This window comes from Euprymna scolopes, chromosome 3 (assembly GCF_053919585.1).
Source record: "Euprymna scolopes isolate OS-2025 chromosome 3, ASM5391958v1, whole genome shotgun sequence".
Taxonomy (NCBI): Eukaryota; Metazoa; Mollusca; class Cephalopoda; order Sepiida; family Sepiolidae; genus Euprymna; species Euprymna scolopes.
This window is the reverse complement of record NC_136484.1, coordinates 683,286-699,425: the sequence shown is the minus strand read 5'-3', so window position 1 is coordinate 699,425 and position 16,140 is coordinate 683,286. Positions and strand designations below refer to the sequence as shown.

The following is a 16,140-nucleotide window of genomic DNA, read 5'->3' as shown; positions in this document are numbered from 1 at the left end:
AATGCCTACATAGAAAAGCCATATATTTTAACTGTGTGAATATTTCGGTGCTTCAACATCAAGATTAATTATCCAGGCAATCTTGGCTAGAGTTGAAAACATGGCCACCTGATGCTGACATCACTTGGAAACTTAAAATTGCTAAATCCGAATATATGAAACGAAATATGTTTTAAGTTTTGATGCAAAAAGAAAGAAAGAAAACCGACTTTTGTGTCTTCTTTTTTAGACAACTTTTTACAGAAATCTTTTACCTTACACGAGAATTTGAAGAAAACAAAGAAAACATTGCAAAGAAAAAAAATGATGACTACATATTTTATTAAAGTGGGGTCATCACGAGATTTGTGCACGTGCATACTTCAAATTAAAATTTGTGTAAAATATTATTTTAATTATTTTTAATTTTTTAGTTTTTCTAAGAATAACATTTATTTAAAAAATTAGTTGCAATTTCCTTTTATTTAACTTCACAAATAAGACGAGGTAAATGATATAAATGAAATCACAGACAAATTGTAGGGTAATTATTTCAAAATAAATATTTTATTCACAAGTTAGAATTAATGAGTACTATGCAACATAACATTTCATTAAATTTATTAGGACCTACTCTCATTAATTCTCTCAGATATGAGGGGAAAAGATTTTTTGATGTGTCAAACTAGCTATGCAATTTTTGTTTGGCCTCATCCACATATTTTCAATCAACTGGGTATTCACAGTAGCATCACTAGAATAAATGAACTGTCGTGCATGTACTACAATATCGTGTGCGTAAACTCCAGGGTCCATCTCAGATGTAACTGCATACATGCGCCACCCATCACTAATAATTCGGAATCCTGGTGGAATCTACTGATGTATTATCAGCAACAATGTTGTCGCTTTTCTGTCCACCATTTCCATGACACTATACCAACCATTTTCCCATTCTGTGGCCCCAAATACCAAGTGGCTTGATCTGTACTTTCCTCAGTTGTAATTCTTATGAGCAACTTTTGTTTTATCTATTTCAATATCTTTGGAACTCCCATGTTCTAAGATGCAGTATTAAGATTCAATAGGGTTTTGTTCTAAACCAATCAACAAAGTGTTTTGGACTTACACCAGTTTCTTTTGATATTATGTGTTGTTCATAACCCTCACTCCACATATAAATTATTAAGACAATTGTCTGTATCATCAGTAGATTATATAACTGAGTTGTTGGGTGATCGTTCCTTGCATGGGGATGTTTAATGTTTGCTTGTGGAAACGGATGCTGTTAATTTTGTTGTGTTCTCGTCCCAAGTTCGATTTATTTTTCGAGGTTGGTAGATGGTGTGGAGCGTGATTCCTTATGCAACCCTGTGATATTTGAAACCTCTAAAGAGATATTTTGTGAGGAATCAACTACTAAACCTAAATGTCAAGACTCTGAAGACTGTTTCTGAGTGTTGGCAAGTTTGGCTTGAGAACTACCGCATCACCGTCTGAAAACTGTGTTGTAAATTTATAAGGATGTGGAGATTAGATGGTAAATTATGTGAACTTCGTAAGCCTTTACACCCCTGTTATGTGCATAGCCAATTATGCGAAGTACCCACCTTTCAAATCGCTGTTTTTATAGTGCTTCTTTTCATCAGTTTTTAAATTTGTGGATCTGGTTGGGTGTTCTTCAGTTACAACCATGAACCTGAAGGATAATTTAATATATCTTATGTACAATTTGTATAGAATAGTCGGGTTTGAATTTTTGTGCTCTTTTGTTCTCCTTTGTGTTTCCTGGAGAAGTTCTGGCTGTGCATCGTGTGGTGTTGAAACATTGTATTATAAAGTTTACAGGTGTCATCCAACAGCAAGTTAATTGCCATTTCTTTTTAGGAGAAAATGGAATTTTTTGTACCAATAATTATGTAATGTGACAATACATCCCGGTTTAAAAATCTCAAAAGGGAATTTGTCTCCGAAACACATTGTAAAATAAAAAAAATGATGTACGTGGCCAGCCGTAAAATTATCATAACCAAGTGGCACCCTACCCAGATTCTGAACAGTAATTCCATCGTGGAATATTCTCATAAGATTAATGGTTGACAAAATACCAGGCAATGAATAACAGAACAACATAGTCATATATATTATATGCATGTCGTTTATTGTACGTTAAAAGTTTAATAATCAAGATAAAATATTGAAAGGAAATAATAGTAAAAGAAAACATACAGACAGTGTCCAACGGGTCAAAACAAAAGGGGGAGGGGTAACAATGAAGAAGATTGTTCAGATAAACATGGTCTCTTTTCTTTCATCCCCTTTTTTATCTTTTCTTTTTTTTTTTCTCCAAGTGGAAAAATGGTTGAGTCATGTAAGGCGGTAGAAATTATTAAAAATAAAAAAAATAGAAAAAAACAAAAATGCAAATCAGTCCAGCGAGTCGACTGATGAAATATGATGGGAGGGGGGAGACGATATTGAACAGTACTGTGAGACAATCCATCTTCGCCGGCGTGCAATTCAATGTCTTTCAGATTTTACTTATCCACTTCTCTTCCCTTATATTTTCTTTCTCACTTGTTTCTCAACTACCGATATTGGGACATTTCATTCCTACATATCCGAACCAAGGTGTATCCATAGTTCTTGGTAAAATTCCCTTTTGGCTCCAGGGACGAGATTAATATTGAGTGGGCTTCCGATTTATTATACGAACCATGTTCACTGATGACGTTCGTTTTTTTGGACGTGATCAGTTTCAGGTCGTTTTCTCCACTAACCCCTTTTTGTGTTCTGCACGTAAGCACGTGATTCCTGCTAAAAAGTTTGTTTTACTCCTCTTCCCTTTTTTCTCTTTCATCCTGTTGTTTCGTTTGAGGTGGAGATGGGGTGTCTGGATGATTTCTCATCGTGACCTTGGTATGTGTCTTGCTGAATGACTTGGTGGGAGGGGGAATGGCGATGGGGTATCTAACTTGCTTCCTTTCACGGGAAAACGTGTGGACATTTGGTTGCCACTTGTCTCGATAGCAATGTGGTGGGGTGGAGGTGTCTGACCTATAGATGTTCAAAATAAAATTAAAGGGGAGGGGGTGGACACTTCTGCATTATGCCCTGTTTTCTTGTGACAGTAACTCCATTTATATTTTTGCATTGTTTTTATTTTGGTTCAAACATCATATCTGCTGCATTTTGTACCTTTATTGAGTTTTGTTTCGTACCCTTCGATATTCGTACTAAACTACCATTAATTTTTAATAAAAAGCTAAGCTAGCTCCTTTGGAATGACATCAGGGAATCTAGCGCAAAACTATTTCTTTTCGAATTCTGCCAATAAGGAGAGTGTATGCGTGCTTCATTGCTTGTCTTGAACTAGGATACCTGAGTCATTTCCTTCTGAAAGAACACGTCAAGAAGGAAACACAGGTTACAATGAGGCAAACGCTTCTTACAACTTTTATATGTGCAGCAAAAATACACGTGGTTTTGAGGGAAAGAAATTTGGAGTAATGTGAAAAATTTCAAACTGACAATAAAAAAAGGCAAATGACTGTACAGTCTATCTTCGAATTTGTGAGTACATGGCATAGAATTTATTAAATTTAGTGTGAGCATTTTTTGGAAGTATGTACCAGCCTCCCATGCTCCAGGGTCCAGTCAGCAACTGACCTCTAACTTCATCAGAAACTGTGGCTCGTGATCGCTTTTTTTTTTCAACTCGGAGGGCTTCACAAAATTCTCTACGTGTCTGTGTTGGTTTCTGCTAAAAAGCAAAAAATACAAGCTTTGCATGCACGCCGGAAAGGAAAGACAGACACTCAGGGTTCTAGTTACAAAAAGTTAATTTCACAAAAGTTACAGGGTTTTTACATATGTACATCGTCAGGTCACCAAAACACTTTAAGTCTCACAAAAATCTTATTCTTCGTCCACTGGATGGTGGTCAGGATAGAAGAGGGGGGTCTCGGCCGTTCTGGGAACGGTTTTTCTTTCTCGAGAATTGGCTTCAATCTCCTCAAAACAACCTTTTTTATTTTTTACATGGTGGTCACCACTTATCAAGGCCCGGAAGCCACTCAGGAATAAGGGTTATTACAAGTACATTACGTTATTGTGGAGATTTAATGAAGTGTTTACTTAAGAGGGCGCTTCATCAGGAATTTGTTAACGTTGGACTTGAAGACATCCAAGTTGTAGTCTGGTGGGAAGCAGGCAGACGGAACAGAGTTCCACAGGCGTGCAGTTCTAAGAAAAGCTTTGTTCATGGAATCTGCGTTTTGATTTAGGCACAGATAAAGAGTGGGGGAAATTTTTCACAGTGGATTCAGCTCCACGGGTGTTTTTCGTGAAGGATTGGCGAGGAGGGCAGAGATTGGAGTTCAGACGAGCACCTGCCATGAAAATAACGATAAAACAAGGATAGGCTCGCAACGTCTCTTCTGTGGGAAACAGGTTGCAGGGTAGAGAAAAGGGCATCCCCCACTAAGCCACGAAGTCTATTTTGGGCGTTTACTTAAATATTAGGGTAACAGGATTGGGTTGGGTTGGGTTGGGTTGGGTAATCTGCCAGACCAACCAAAATTCAACACGTCAAAAGGGGAATCCCCAGCTATTTTGCGTGTGCGACATTCAGCAAATCGTCCATAGTTTGAAAATCTGGGCCCAAAAATAAAATCTTTTCACACGAAAGGGATCAAATCCTGTCATTCAGAAAGCCATAGTCTGAACAGGTGTTCTCCGAGCCAACAAGTACAAATCTCGTTTCTACATTATTCTGACGTTTCCTGTTATTGGGTTTTTTAAACAATAAAATTTATGTCTGTTTTCTTTTTAACTACAACGCTCATACCTTTTGATAGGTCACTGCCGCTGTCCGGGATTCGATTAATGTTCAACAGACAATCTCAGCATATTTACCTGGCCTCCCTCAGAGTTTAGGGGGGTTTCTTCAACCTCCCCAATAGGGAGAAACATCGCTCCTTCAAGACGGTGACGTCACAAGTACTCGTTCTTAATTTTCATATTAATAGTAGTTATTTGTTCTTTTTGTGCTCTTTTTGTTACTTGGCATCTTTTGTTTTGGGATACCTGTAAAGTAAATAATTTGCAACTTTTGGAAATAAAATCTTTTATTCATTATAAAATACGTCCACTTTCAACTTTCTTCGCTTACTCCCCCTTTTATTTTAGCCTTTTATTTTTGTGCAGGCTATTCATTTCTCACCGAATTTATCTAAAAACGGATAAATTTCTGACAATTCTTTAGAGGTCTGCGAATAAGATCTAATTAACCATTCCATAATGCTAGGTGAGATAGACGAGAAAAGTAGTACACTGTCAAAATCGGGAAACGTTGTTCCCAGTAATTAGGGAGTGAATATCCCGGGTATATGAATGATTTCCGGTGGCTGGGCTGCATACAAAAGCTTTGAACAATTTGATCATGGTGTTTTGAACACCATAAAGTTATTCACGAGGATAACTTTACTGATCCCCATCATGAAACTGCCCACACACAAACCATACGTTTGTGCTCACACGGAAAAAGGAAAATGTGTAGTTTTGTAGAAACTACAGAAGAAAGGATCAATTTCCAATTGCTGGGATTTGTGTGGCAGAGAAGGAAATTGATTCAGATATTTACTTGTCTATTGTTATGTATCCGAACACAATGTAATTTCTAATTAGGTTTATTTGTTTGTTTTTGTATTTAATTGTTATGTGGAGATAGGTAACCAACCCGGAACATTCTACATAAGGAACTGAGTCCGCACATTTCACCGGACCTTTGCAGAAAAACAGACGTTCTCCCTGAATGTTAACATGCTATATTTGTCTCTATAGAAATACGTAAATAAACTTCTCTTTCAGTATTCAAACCACAGTGTGTATTTATTTATTCCTTTCACGGAATACTTTATCTTGGATATGTCCGAAAAATAGGCTACCTTAGGACATATCAAATTGGCGACGGAGACGAGATGTGGATAACATTTTTATAAAGAATAGAAATGTGCAGGAACATAAGGAGCATATCAGCAGTTTTCCAAAGAATTGAGGAATTTGGTTTCAAACTGAGTGCTGAAAAATATGATCTTTTTTAAACACAGATAAAATATCTGGGTCAAATCATTGACAGCCAAGGCAGAAGTCTGGATCCTCAGAGAACAGAAGCCATAGAGAGGATGTCAGCACCTAGCAATGTTGCCCAGTTAAATCTATTTTGGGTTTTGCACAATATTATGCTATCTATATCCCCAAAATGCATGTTGAGAGCACCACTGAACGAATTATTAAAAAAAGGACGAAAGTGGATTTGGTTAAAGGAGTGCCAAAGTGCATTTGAAGAGATTAAAAAATGCCTGCTATCTGATTTAGGACTGGCACACTTCAATCCACAGAAGGAATTAATTGTGACGTCAGATGCGAGTGGTAATGGTATAAGAGCAGTACTTCTCCATAGACTGGAAGACGGATCAACAAAGCTTCCAGATCACTTTTGCCTGCAGAGAGAAACTATTCTCAAATTGAAAAAGAAAGTCTAGCAATAATTTACGCAATTAGAAAATTCCATAGATTTATTCATGGCAGGATTTTTACATTGCAGACTGATCACAAGCCCTTGTTGAGTATTTTTGGATCTAAAAAAGGCATACCCACTCACACTGCAAACAGACTTCAACGATGGAGCATAATTCTGTGTAATTTAATTTTATAATGCAGTACATTTCATCCAAAAATATCGGACATGCGGATGGACTATCCAGATTGATTCAAAAGTGTGCAGAACCTTTAGAGGATACAGTGATAGCTGCATTAAGAGAGGAAAAAGAACTCTCCGAACTGCTGCAACATGATTCAAGAGTTACCAGTGACTCTGGACGACATCAATAAGGCAGCAGAAACAGATGAATTCATTGTAAGAACGAAAAACCAGGTGCAGCTAAATGACAAGTCAAAGAAAGACTAAAAAATTTCACCATTTTCGATTTGCTCACAGACTTTATTGTATGCAGACAGAGGCGTCATACCGACCACACTGCAAAAGAGACTGCTAAAAGAATTTCATAGCGGTCATCCAGGCATGTCCAGAATGAAGACCTTGATGTGTGGATATACATATTGGCCTAATATGGACTGGGACATCGAAAAAATAGTAAGAAAGTGTTGAGAGTGTCAACTAGCAGCAACGGCACCACCTGTACAGATACAACCGTGGTCGAAGACGGATGCATCATGAATGCGGTTATACATTGACTATGCAGCTCCGCTGAATGGACATTACTTCTTAGTGGTTGTCGACAGCTTTACAAAATGGCCGGAAGTGCTTAAGTGTAAATATACGACATCGACTAGTACTATAGATGCATTAAGACATCTCTTCAGTCGTTTTGGAGTACTAAAACTATTGTCAGTGACAACGGCACCCAATTTACCAGTAAAGAGTTTGAAGAATTCTGCACGGTCCTATCCATTGAACATTTAACATATACCATCCAAGGTCAAATGGCCTCGCAGAGAGATTTGTTGATACGTTCAAAAGAGCTTTAAGGAAACACCAAGGCATGGAAACTAATGAGAAGAGTCTTGAAAAATTTTTGTCTGTATACAGGATCACTCCTAACCCAAACACAAATGCTGGTTTGTCACCAGATGAACTAATGAAAAAATTGACTACATCCTGTCAGTTCATCTTTTGGCTAACATTCACATCTGTGGAGACTTCAATGTTCACAATGTGGAATGGTTAGCCCACTCAAACAAGACAGATGATGAGGGGAGGTTCTTTTACGATTTCTCCATTGCTAATGACCTAACTTGGATTGTTCACAAACTCACCCGTGTGCTCGACACTGATGGTCAGTATGCAAGTCTCCTAGACCTTTTTCTCACAACTTGTCATGAGCTATGTTCATCTTCTGTTCTGTCCCCACTAGGATCTTCCGACCACTCGATTGTTAAAGTTAAGATAAAAACAAAATATAAGTTCTCCGACATACCTGTCCGTCATACCGTATATCGATAATCTATGGCTGACTAGGATAGCTTTCTTACATTTATATCAGAGCTACCTCCGCGTTCCATGTTTAAAAAGAATGTGTCCTCTATAGTATCAGACCTGAGGGAAGTTTTTTTTTTATTCAATTTTCACTCCAAACAAGGTACAGTGCTACTTTGATGTAGGGGCTACTATCGAGGTCATAAGTTGCAGGGGAACTATGTAGGGAGTTGAGCAGCAAGATGTCTTTTCACATTACTCTTGAACATTTGCATGTCAGTACAGTTGGGAAAGCAGGAACCCGGAAGGGAATTCCAAAGTCTAGCAGTTCTTACGAAGAAACTATTAGAGCAGGAGGTTTTCTTACATTTAGGGATCTCTAATGTGTGTTGGATTTTGCTGCTTATTAAGTTTGTCCGGGGTATTTACATCGGGGGGGGTACAAGGGGTTGTAGTGCATCAGAGCATCAACCATTAAAATACTTGTAGAAAGATAGAGGGATGCAACATTTCGTGGATGGGACAGAGGCTAAAGCTTAGAGAGCTATTCAGGACTTATCAAGTTGGCGACTATCTTTTGAACCCTGTTCAGCAGCGAAAGACTTGTAGCAGATGCACCAGCCCAAATGTGACAACAATACTCCATACATAGGCGAATGGTAGCCTTGCAGAACTACAGGATACTTTCAGGGGGAACTTTTTGGTAGAGAGAGCCCACCTTCCTCGCAGCGGCCCTGGCAATGCTCTCAATGTATCTGTTCCAACTAATATTCACTGTGAACGTTAAGCCGAGGAGTTTGAAAGAAATAATTTTAGGTAATGTATCTTTAACCATAGCTATTGATGGTTGAGAAGGTTTCTTGTAATTATTGAAGTAAACAAGCTTAGTCTTGCCAGCATTGAATGTGACCATCCATTTTTGTCCTCATTCCACATCAGATTTGAGGTTTTCCCCTAATGTTTTGCCATTGCCTTAGATATGTGTTCATTCGTTTTCCTCTCATGCCTGTTATAGAGCTTGGTGTCATCTGCAAATATATCCATCTCAGAGACAATTTTATCATGGAGGTCATTTATGAATATTAGAAATAATAAAGGTCAAAGGATAAACCCCTGAGGTACCCCCGCATTTATATCATATTGTTTGCATGTACGACCCTCGATTCTTTTCCTGTTTAAGAAGGATTTAATGTTAAGTATTCGTGATACCCTATGATCTGATTTTCCTGAGAAGACCATCGTGACAAACCCTGTCAAAGACCTTAGATATATCTAGGGCAACCGCTCTACACTCCCCTGCTTTGTCCAGTGTATGGTAGATACGTTTAGAGATTACAGTTAGGATATCTGCTGTGGAACAAGCTTGCCTTAATCCATATTGTTGGTTGGTCAGAAGTTTAGAAGCTGTAAGATGGTGGACTAGAGCTTGATTAATTATGGACTCGAATATTTTGGCGAAAAGCAGGAAAAGGCTAATGGAGCAATACTTTAATGAGTCAGTTTTTACGCCAGAATTCTTGTGAACTGGTACTACAAAAGCAGTTTTCCAGCAGCCAGGAAAACAAGATTCGTTAAGGCATTTGTTGTAAAATTTGAAGAGGAGTGAAGCAACCTCAGCGTAGCATTTTTTTAATAACACAGCTAGGATGACATTGAGTACACATGCTTTTGAGGTGTCTAGTATTTTATGATATGATGCAGCTGAAAAGAGGTGATTTTCAGATCATCTCGTGTGGTGGCTGTTTGCAAAGGAAAGTCAGGAAGGGAGTGGTTTGTAGGGTCCAATGTAGAGTTTGAGGCAAACGGACTGGCAAGCATGTTAGCCTTCTCGGTTGCCATGCACACAACCTTATGATAGTTGGATAGTGGGAAAATTATTGATTGCCCATTATTTACTACACTTGTAAATTTTTCAGAAATCACGTGTTCCTAATTTTTGTGATTCGATGCGTTTTCTGGTGGTTTTGGTATATTCTTTCTTAGTAGTCGCTATTTCTTTCTTGCAATTCTCACTTCTGTAAACCTTTGTCTATTTGTACTGGACTTATGTTGGTTAAATCTGCGGTATGCATTCTGCAGCAATGGCAGCTGCACAAGTAGAAGTAAACCATTGGGCAGAGTGGGGTTTGCTATAGAATTTCCATGTTGGAACATGTGCTTCAATAGCTGTTTTGAACCATTCAGTGGTCTCATTTGCGCACTTTTCAACAGAAAGAGAAAAGATATTTTCTCATGGAGCATCTCTGATGAGATCCCTGATGGTTTGCCAGTCAGCTTTCTTATTCTACCTTTAGGGCGATTTCTTCCATTATCACGTGATCAGCATTCTTGAGTGGGCTATAGGTATTCGTTATACAATCATCGAGAAATGTGGTCAGAAATAGATCTAGAGGCATGTTAATTTTGCTGATCTGGGAAACATGTCAGTAATGTAACCGTCTGTAATAGGGAATAAGATATTGAGAAGCTATGTGTTATGCTAGCAGATGCGTCTTTGTACGAGTAAAGAATGGTTAATTGTCGGTATAAACCGTTTCATATTCTCAAAAACATTCCAGAAAAACCTGCAGTTGCCATTGCGCACAGACATCACTATTTCCATTGCTTCCAACTTAATAGATGCACTAAGACTAAAGCTGCCTTCAGAAACTCCAGCAACCACTGTAAAAGAGTGATAAAGAATGCAAGAGAATTGTATGCTCAGTCCATAAAGTCCAAAGTAGCTGAGCAGTGGCTTAGATCCCATAAAATTTGGCAAATACCAACCAGGGTCCTGAATAGAAGTGTGTGCTTTATCTCAACCATCATCCAGGGACCTGAGGTAATCTCGTCAGCATCAGACAAAACCAAACTCTTTGCCTAAAACTTTGTAGCTAATTCTACCCTATGCGATTAGAGCCATCAACCACCCAGATTTTCTCTTGTGTCTGAAAACACGCCATGCGACATACAAATATATGTGCTTGATGTTGGAAAGCTAATCAAAAACCTTGATTCCATTAAAGCAACTGGTGCTGACACAAAACCCTTTATTCTAGTAAAGCAACCAGCCCTATTTTAGTGCTCAAAAAGCTTCAACCAGAGCTAGCTCCTTTACTTACAAAGCTGTATAAGTGTTATCTTAAGAAAAATTGCTTCCTACACCCTGGAATACCTCATCAGTTTGACTTCTATTTAACAATTAAGGTGGTCGGTCACCTGTCTCTCAATACAGACCAATCAGTTTCCTGTGCGTCATGAGCAAGTTGGTGGAATCTGTGTTAAATAGAGAAGTAGTCAACCACCTCAGCAAAAATAACCTTCTCAGTGACATACAATATGGTTTCTGTTCTGCTAGATCTACAGCAGATGTGTTCAGTTACATCTCATAGGATTAGCAAATCTCTCAACATTGCCCTTGACATATCAAAGGCCTTTGAGAGGATATGGCATAAAGGTCTACTCAATAAAATCTCCAGCTATGGTATAGCGGGAAATGTCTTTTTTATTATTCTCTTTGATAGTTTCATAAGAGTAGTGGTTGATGAGCAGAAATCAGAAGCTCGCAGTATTAATGCTGGAATCCCTCAGGAGTGAATCCTGGGCCCAACTCTCTTCCTGATCTGCATCAACGATCTCCCAAATCACATCCTTACATCATTCGTAGACATTTATGCTGATGACACTACCATCTATGGCAACACTTCAAAAGTCATAAACGACCAAGTTCTCTCTGATGCTCTCTCCTCTTATCTTGATCACCTAGTGCAATGGAGAAAGAGGTGGTTGGTTAATTTTAATGCATCTAAAACCAAGCTTCTATCTTTGCATCATCAACACTCTGATCCCTGTCTGGCATCAATTGAAATGAATGGACTTTTCTTGGGGAGGCTCCATGTTTTGGCAAGCTTCTGGGTCTGGCCTTTACTCCTGATCTGAAATGGAACACATACATCAAATCTGTTGCCAAGGCCGCTGGAAAAATGGTGGGATCCTTCTATCGATCCAGTAGATATCTCACTGATGATGCAATTCTCTATCTATATAAGAATCAGGTATGTCCAAGGATGGAGTACTGTTGTCACATATGGGCAGATGCTGCTAGAAAATACTTATCCTGCCTTGATAGAGTTCAAAATAGATTCCGTAGCCTAGTAGATGTCCTTTTCTCTTCTCTGCAACCTCTTTCTCACAGAAGAGATGTTGCGAGTTTGTCTGTACTTTATCGTTATTTTCATGACAAGTGCTCGACTGAGCTCCAATCTATGGTCCTCTCTCGCCAAACTTTCACAAGAAACACTTGTCTAGCTGAAAACACTATCAGTAATTCTCATCACTCTTTATCTGTGCCTAAATCTAAATGTAGATATCATGAACAAAGCTTCTTTCTTAGAACTGCACGCCTGTGGAACTGTCTTCCATTTTCTTGCTTTCCAGCTGACTACAATATGGTTGTCTTCAAGTCCAACGTAAACAAGTTCTTGATGAGTGGTTCCACTTAAGTTAACAAATTTACCGAATTTCCACTACTAACGATTATTATATTTTCCAATTGACTACAGTACACTCTTTAACCTTTATCCTCAAGTAGTCTCTGGGCCTTGATAAGTGCTGATGCCTATGTAAAAAAACAAAAACAAAACAAAATTTTTTCTTAGTTAAAGATAAGAACAAAGATTTCATATTCCAAAAATCACATAAATTAATCATGTGATTTTGGGAATATGACATCTTTGTTCTGTGACAGGAACATGTTGTACATCATAAAGATTTTTTTGTATTTTTGTTTTTTAATTAGGTTAGCTTAGCTTCATAAATGGAGGATAGATTGCCAAAATTGAAACAAAATATATATAGCATTACAAATTGATTTTTTTCTTTTTAGATAATTGTTATTTTATCAACTTGCATGAAAAGAGATATGTAAAAGATCCTTAAAACCGTTTGAATAGTGCAAATACCACCAGTAGTTAAAAAATTATGAGAATTTTAAGTGCCAAAATTTAGGCTTTTCCGTGGACATTTTTCTTTGGAAAAAGTGAGCTAAATTACGGACCTATGGGTATCAAAGTGGGTTTATCAGGTTTGTGTTTTTAACGTGTAACTATCTGATTTCATAGAAATAAATAAAACAGACATTATATTTTAAGGGTAAGAAAAGCAACTTTTGTACGAGCCTTTTTCAAGTCTCACACAAAACACATTCATATTTCAAGCTGTCATATACATACGCGCACACAAACATACGCGCCCACGTCCACACATGTACACTTATTCACGTTCGCGTACATACACTCACATTCACGTATATATACACACACACTTACGTACACACATGTACTCACACACGCGAACACGATCACGCACATGGACGACGTCACTTCCGCTTTCTAAGGAAATACACATGCGCAAAATACACTCTGGAAACGAGTATAAAAACAAGGTGATAAGCTGTTTCTTTCTCTTTGGAACCAACTCTCAACTAGAGAGGTTGGGCAAACAAGCCGCGCGCCGTTTCGGCGCGCGCACGCGCACCTCACGCCCACTTCCTACTATGTATGGAGCACGAGCTAAAGGCTTTCTCACCCTTTCTCTTTCCACCTACTACTGGCCACTAAGAACACCTTCGCGTCGCTGACTACTAACTGATGACAACTCTGATATCCTCTCCTTTGCCTACACGCTGGACTGCCATTCTCAATTTTCCTACAACATTTATTTCTCTTCCCACGCGCGGACATGTTATAACTAAAATGTTCATTTCTTTTAACAGCAAATAAACGACATTTATCTTATCCATTAGTTGTGTCTTTGTTTCCTTCAATTTCCATTCGTTTCATTATTATTTTGTAACGGGATTGGGGTATTTATATATCCTAGTCCCCTACAAATTTGGTGACCCCGTTATTTAAATGAAATGGATGAGGTTGAATGAAGCACTCATACACACACAGACTCTTTCTCTACAAAGATAAACTTTCCCTCTTCACCACTTAACGAGAGACGCACGCCAAGGTATAAACTTTTCCTCTTCACCACTTAACGAGAGACGCACGCCAAGCTATAAACTTTCTTTCTCACCAGCTTACAGCGAAAGACGCACGCAAAACTAACCACGTGTGGTACCCTTTCTTTTACTTGTTTCTTTCACCAAAGACATTCCTGTTCGTTTAATTCAATTTAACACGTCGTTCGTTTCTTCCTCGAGACAATTCATTTTCCCTCGGAACGCGAGAGGAGCACGCATTTCCTCCTATGCCACAAGTCCACAACAAACTGGCGCCCGACTGACTGGGAACGAACAAGCATGGCGACCCTACCGTTTTGAGATTAATTGTTTTGAGGGAGACGCGCGTTTTATTTGATAAAGAAAAAAGCGAACTTCTCAACAAAGAAAACCAAGCGAACCAAACCACTACCCACAGGAATAGCTACTACCAACTACAATGACGAACCCTCGTCAGACTCTGCAAAAAAAAAAAAAAAAAAAAAAAAAAAACCGAACACGGAGCTGTCGACTTTCATATCGAATTTCAAAACAAATTCGAGCTTGACAAACATTTTCACGGTTTCCTGACATTACCCTGCAACAAACGCGAGGAGCAAAATCACATAGGCCTATGCAATTCCCTCCCGCACAGCAGACGCAGCAACAAAGAAACAGGACATCCCTATCAACACATAGGAAGAAGTTGAATCAACAATACGAGTTGAGATGCACGACGCACGCGGATAAACTCAAAACTTGGAAGTTTCGTTGACAACCGGCAACCCCGAACGACTACACAAACGCCCGTACAGACAATGTACACACATTACCGCAAACGCACTTGCGAAGACAACAGTAACCAGACCCCGTTCAACAAGAACAAACGCGCGACTAGCGCCCGTCCAAACGATGCACACATTACCGCAGAACCATGCGAAGCTACCGTCAACTGGACACACACACGACACCGTCAACACAAAAAAAAAATTTTCCTTCCAAACGGAACAATTCACTTCTCTGTCCAAGCAACTCTTTGCACATGTCAACACACAACAGAAACCAAACCAACAAATGTCAGCAAAAAAAAAGAGTAAACGCATTTTCCACGCGTAAGTAAATACTTTTTTTTTTACGAACAAACTCCGTTTTTGACATTCCGTTCCTTTGTGACGTTTTTTTCAAACAACCACACCAACAGCAAAAAAAAAAAAAAAAAAAAAACAGAACAAAAAAATCAACTGCCGAAAACATTACTCACAAAAAAAAAAAAAATATATATATATATACATAAATATATACACTGCATGTATTTTTTTTTTTCCTAGGAAGGGGAGTATTTGTACGAGCCTTTTTCAAGTCTCACACAAAACACATTCATATTTCAAGCTGTCATATACATACGCGCACACAAACATACGCGCCCACGTCCACACATGTACACTTATTCACGTTCGCGTACATACACTCACATTCACGTATATATACACACACACTTACGTACACACATGTACTCACACACGCGAACACGATCACGCACATGGACGACGTCACTTCCGCTTTCTAAGGAAATACACATGCGCAAAATACACTCTGGAAACGAGTATAAAAACAAGGTGATAAGCTGTTTCTTTCTCTTTGGAACCAACTCTCAACTAGAGAGGTTGGGCGAACAAGCCGCGCGCCGTTTCGGCGCGCGCACGCGCACCTCACGCCCACTTCCTACTATGTATGGAGCACGAGCTAAAGGCTTTCTCACCCTTTCTCTTTCCACCTACTACTGGCCACTAAGAACACCTTCGCGTCGCTGACTACTAACTGATGACAACTCTGATATCCTCTCCTTTGCCTACACGCTGGACTGCCATTCTCAATTTTCCTACAACATTTATTTCTCTTCCCACGCGCGGACATGTTATAACTAAAATGTTCATTTCTTTTAACAGCAAATAAACGACATTTATCTTATCCATTAGTTGTGTCTTTGTTTCCTTCAATTTCCATTCGTTTCATTATTATTTTGTAACGGGATTGGGGTATTTATATATCCTAGTCCCCTACACTTTATTTATTGGTGGGAGGTATGTAGAGAGAGTTCGGTTTAGTGTCAGAAGAGAAAGTTCGTGAATGTGTGAGAGAAAAGTCAGCGTGAAGAGAAATCAACAAAAGAGAATGTTCATTAGGTTGTACTTATCGG

The 16,140-nt window shown here is 38.7% G+C and overlaps 1 long non-coding RNA gene across 1 annotated transcript; it reads left to right on the top strand.

Moving 5' to 3' along the window:
- Window positions 1–6,080: 6,080 nt before the first annotated feature.
- Window positions 6,081–15,918, top strand: LOC145252735 (uncharacterized). The gene is made up of 2 exons (XR_013863663.1): window positions 6,081–13,972; window positions 14,019–15,918. It is a non-coding gene; the product is annotated as an uncharacterized LOC145252735 (long non-coding RNA).
- The last annotated feature ends 222 nt before the right edge of the window (window positions 15,919–16,140 follow it).